At 56.7% G+C, this 5,456-nt stretch overlaps 1 pseudogene across 1 annotated transcript; it reads right to left on the bottom strand.

Moving 5' to 3' along the window:
- Positions 1-2,998: 2,998 nt before the first annotated feature.
- Positions 2,999-3,252, bottom strand: LOC307067802 (small ribosomal subunit protein eS27-like; annotated as a pseudogene). The gene has a single exon. The product of its transcript is annotated as a small ribosomal subunit protein eS27-like (transcript).
- Between the last annotated feature and the right edge of the window lie 2,204 nt (positions 3,253-5,456).

Here is a 5,456-nt window from a genome sequence, read left to right as displayed (position 1 = left end):
GACGGATATGTGAGCAGGTGGAATGTGTGGATGCGTGAGTGGGTGGTGTTAGGATGGATGGGTGGGTGGGTATTTAGATCAATGGATGTATGAGTGAATGGTTGAACGGACGGATTATTAGGTGTGTGGAGGATGTTGGACGGATAGATGGATGGAAGAGTAGGTGAATGGATGGATGCATGGAAGGATGGATAAACGGATGGAAGAGTGAATGGATGGATGGACAGATGGATAGATGGATGTATGGAAGGGTAGAGATGGGAAAGTGGGTAGATAGGTGTGTGAGTGGATTTGTGGTAGAGATTTGGGAGCCTGGAGGAGACTTTGAAAGACAGGCTATACACAGGGAATGAATTTTTCACAAGTATCTTGGTTTTGGTCAGCCTTCAATTCATCTGAACTGATGGAGAGAAACCATGTTATGGAAAAATCTAGAAGATGCTGGTTGGTTGCAACCTGATTTCTATCACACTCTGGGGTGGATTTTGGCTCTCCCCTATGAAGTCTGAGGGTCTGAGCATTGCCTAAAACGTGTCAGTCATACGCATCGGTACGGCTCATCTTGGGAGTCCAGCTCCTGCTTTCCTCTCAGCCCGCCATCATCTTTCTCCCTCCCGTCCTGGGCGGAACGGCATCTCCTCTCAGACAGTTACAGAGTGCAGTCAGTGTGCTGTGATTCTCCTGTAGCTCTCTGGTGGGCTCACTCCTTCTCTAGGGTCAGGGACAGTGGCTGGACTTCCTGAGGGTCTAAGGCTGTTCCTTCAGGTTTCTCTGATGCTTAGTCAGCACTGGAGGAGCCCAGGACCACAGAGATTAGCCTGGCATCTGCCAGGTGGTGGGATGCTGACGTGAACTTGATAGCGGCACTGCTGCCCTGACAACAGAAGGTGGACACTGACCTGCTTTCCCGAATGAGAGGAGGCAAACGGAAGCTGTAACAAGACACATGGAGGGGGCTTCCCTGGTGGCGCAGTGGTTGAGAGTCCACCTGCCGATGCAGGGGACATGGGTTCGTGCCCCGGTCCGGGAAGATCCCACATGCCGCGGAGCGGCTAGGCCCGTGAGCCATGGCCACTGAGCCTGTGCGTCTGGAGCCTGTGCTCCGCAACGGGAGAGGCCACAACAGTGAGAGGCCCGTGTACCGCAAAAAAAAAAAAAAAAAAAAAAAAAAAAGACACATGGAGGTTAAATGCCAGGAGGGGGTGTGCTTGGCGGGGGGATTGAGGGGGGGCTGTGGAATCATTTCTCTCTCCCTTCCCAGGTATCAGGCCTATTCTTGGCTTCAAGAGGATTCTCTTTTGCCCTTCTCTTGGGGAAAATCTTCCCTTGGGGACTCTGGATGGCCTGGCTTCCATGACAATTATAGGAGCCTCACTCATTGAGAACCTGCTGGATGCCAGGCACTTTACATACATCATCATGTTTAATTCTCACAGTATCCTTTCAAGGGAGGGAGTATTTCACCCATTTTACAGATGAGGAAACTGAGGCCCAGAATGATTAAAGAATGTGCCTGGTATTACCCATCAAGGAGGTCATAAAATCAGGATTCCTATTCAAGTCGACCTGACTTCTCTGCCACATGCCATCTCTCATGTCTGAGCCCACCACCCCCTCCCTGCAGTCTGGTCCAGCTGGTTAGAACGGGTTCAAGGAGCAGCCGTTGGAAGGACACACCTGAGGGATGTAGGTGAGGCCCCCAGAGAATGAGAAGGCTCGAGACCAAGGAGATGGGCTATAGCCAAGGACCTTTAAGTGTTTCTAGGGCTCTTGTACAGAGACCTGCTGGCCTCTATTTGAAATAAGAGGCAGCATGAAGGATTTGGGTGAGACTACCAGCAGGACTTTCTGGCCTGGAGGGCTGTAGAACTCTGAAAAGGGCAGAAGAGGAAGCGCAGAAAAATACACTCTTTGGAGAAGGTGACCTACGGTGGCTCCAGCGCAGCTGATTTGCTGACCTGAGACAAGGGTGGCCAGAAGTCATCTTGGGACATCCTCTTGCAGCCATAAGAGGCCAAAATGGCCTGGGTGGGAGCTGGGAGTCTTGAGAGCTGGAACTTTCCGGATCCAAGGAAAGACCAATCATGGGGGCTGGTGCTGGGATGCTGAAGCTGGAGCAGTTCGGAGCCCACCTCAGGATCCCCAAAGTGGGGGCTGGGAGAGGCCAGGACATATTTCTGGGGTGACGGGAAGCGGGTAGCTGCAGGAACCGGAAGGGAAACCTGCCCCTCCCCAAGCCAGGCAGTCCCTGAGGCCAGAAGCCTGCCCTGCCCCTGGGGATGCTGAGAAGGCAGCAGGGATTCGTGGCAGCCTGAGCTCCAGGCTGGTGACCAGGTGGCCAGACCTCTGGCCAGTCCGGAGCAGCTGGGTGGAGGGGAGCTGGCGGCTGGGGCAGGGAAGGGTGGAGGCTGGGAGGTCCAGGTGGGCCGTGGCAGAGGGCGGCCCCTCCTGTGTCTCCCCTCGCCTGCTGGCCTCCCCCTTCTCCCTTTGATGCTTCTCACCACAGACTTCAAACAGGCTGCCCTCTGCTTCTGCCCGCCCGCCCGCCCATAATTAGAGCCTGACTCAGGCTGCCTCTCACCCTCACTCCCTTCCCTGCTGTTGATCTGGCTCAGGCTCTCTGTCTTGCCTCTATCTCTCTACTGTCTCTCTCTTTCTCCATCTCTCTCTTTCCCTCTCTCCCTGGTTCTCTGGCTCTCTGTGTCTCTGATCCTCTGTCTAGATCCGGGACCAGCTCTAGTCTGGGCGCCAGGCTGCAGTTCCCACGGACGCACGCTCTCTCCCCCGCAGCCTTCCCTGCTCTGTCTCCTTCTGGGTGCTCTCGCTTTGACTGGAGACTTGACTTCTCGGTCTTTATTGCCATACCTTCTCCATCTCTACCAAGCTCTGTCTCCATCTCTCTCCTTTCCTTTCTCCCTTCTTTCTTTCTTTCTTTTTTTTTTTAATCCAAAATGTGTTTATTGGGATGGTTTCGCATTCATCTTGATTCTGGGGGCTTTTAGTGCTGCTTCCGTCTGAGGGAGCATCCTTCTGTAAGCCTTCCTTTTCCTCCTGTAGGCTGGCAGAGGACGGTAGAGCAGCCAACACACAGAACTACTGTTTGTGCATGGCCAAAGACGGTGGTGATTTTATAGCATCCTGGGCATTTCACATCCATGAAATAGGAATTGGGGCTCTGACCAGGCGCTTCTTCTTGTGTTTCCTCTTCTCCTCTTCTGGAGAGGGATGAAGGAGATCCTTTGCGAGAGGCATGTTCTCGTGGGGAGGTCGTCACCGTCGGAAAGGTCTCCCTTATTTCTAATGTGATCTGCGTCCTCTCGCCACATTGAAGGTTGTCCCCATCCGTGCCTCTCCCACCCGGAACCTGGGGCTCAGGCCCCACCCCCTCCCTGGTGGAGACTGCCCCAGTGCAAGCCCGCAGGGCCGTGAGCTGGGCCAGCTCCAGGCTGTCCACCTCCTCCCTGGTTGGTGCCCTCAGCTCCCAGCACAGCCCCCGGGACTCCTGCCCCTCCCTGGACTCCTTTCACGCCCTTCCCGCGTCTGGTTTTCCTGGCCAGGCTGACCTCCCACCCAGCGGGCCCCCTTTGCCGCCCTGTGGCAGGCAGTGCCATGTCCATTCTCTTTCCCGGGAGAGGGCGGGGCTTGCTAGGAGCCTCTCCATGGCTTAATATGGGAAATAGGGGACTAAGAACCCTACAAATCCCCTCCCCTCCAAGGCACTGGGGCTTGGGCTGCACCTTGACCCCTGCCGGGGCCCAGGTATCTCTAGCAGCATCTGCCCATCAGGTGTAAGGGCTTCATCCCCATCAGAGAAGAGGCTCACACTCCTCTCACTGTTACCCCCAGGGCACCTGGTGCCACAGACCCAGGTCCTCTTGGAAAGACGGGCCTTGAGGGGCAAGGCTTGGGCAGTGAGTGGTCTTGGTGTGGATAGACCCCCAGGGCTGACAGAGCCCTCCCTTGACGCTGCAGTTCTGGACCAGCCCTGGGGCCTCCCTGAGCCTGTTTCGCAAGGATGCCGTGAGGAAGGGTGATACTAAGAAAGACATGACTAACCCGTAGGTTGGACTCCATGTTTTCCAGCTGACAGTGCCCTTTCCTGGTCGTGTGGAAGCCTTGTGACCCGTGACAGGGGCATGGAATGAGGTGACCCCATCTTTCTACAGATGAGGACACTGAGGCACAGGGATGCCACGGGCCTTATCCAGGACCCCTCCTCAGGGGGAAGACAAGCTGGCTGGACTGGGGGCTCAGGGCCCTGTGGGAGTCCAGGCTCCAGACAGTGGGGGCCAGGCAGGATACATGGTCCTGGCTGGGGCCTCAACGTCCCTCAGGCCTGGGTAGTTCTGGCCAGTTCTAGGTTCTAGGCAAAGATGGGTGTCCACTGGGTGCTGCGAACTCATGAGTCAAGGGGCTTCAGCAGGGACCCCGATTTGGGGCATTTCTGGACAGGACCCAGGAGAGGCCACGCATGGGGCATGCTCAGGTGATGAGGAGCTCGAGAGGCTGGGGGGACACCCCCTCTGACCTGGCAGCCCAAGCATGCGTGACCGTGTGTGTGAGTGTGGGTGTGTGTGCATGGCTGTAAGGGAGTGCGTGATTCCGGGTGCGTGTGTGAGAGTGTGTGCACGAGCATGAGTGACTGTGCGTGTGCGTGTACACGCTGTGTGCCTGGGAGCGAGGGTTCGTGACTCCATAGATAAGGGTGTGAGAGGCTGTGGTTCGTGAGTGCCTGCAATCCTGTGAGGTCATTTCAAATGTGAATGAGTGAGAGGGTTGTGTCGGTGTGAGTCCTGAGTGTGCGTGATGTGTGTGTGTGTGTGTGTGTGTGTGTGTGTGTGTGTGTGTGAATTGACTTGGGTCTCTGATGCGGGTGGATCTATGTACACAGGTTTATATACAAACGCAAGCAAGAGCAGGAGGGAACAGACAGGTGTGGGTCCGTGTGCACGTGTGTGTGCATGCGTGAGCTGCTGTGTGAGCGGCGTGCCGCCCAGGCTTCCTCCTCATCGTTAGGGTCAGCAGCATCCCCTCCTCCCTCCCTCCTCTGTCTTGCCTCCCTGTCCCCTTCTTTCTCCCTTCCCTGCTCAGCCACCCTTTGGGGATCAAGTGCCAGGACCACTCCCCAATTCCAGAGGCACCCTGGGGACACTTTTTTCTCCCTTTGCCGGCAGGAAGGGGTCCTCAGAGCCGGGGTCGGGGGGGTTGGTTCGGGACGCAGGACGTGGCGGCCCCTGTCCCTGAGGCCTGGGTCAGAGGAGGAGTGGAGACGTGCCTCCTGGCCTCTTCCTCCCCTCACCAGCCTGAGGCCCAGGGTGGGAGTGGGATGACAGTGATTGTCCAGCGTCAGTGTCTGGGTCCCATCGGTCAGGGAGGCGGCTCCCAGGCTCGGGCGCTGGCTCCAGCCTCTGCCCTGGCAGCCTCTGCCTGAGCCTCACCGGCCCCTGCCTTTCCGG

The sequence above is a fragment of the Hyperoodon ampullatus genome, assembly GCF_949752795.1.
Source record: "Hyperoodon ampullatus genome assembly, chromosome: 19".
NCBI classification, from domain to species: domain Eukaryota; kingdom Metazoa; phylum Chordata; class Mammalia; order Artiodactyla; family Ziphiidae; genus Hyperoodon; species Hyperoodon ampullatus.
Note: the sequence above shows the minus strand (reverse complement) of the source record. Positions and strands in the feature narration are given on the sequence as shown.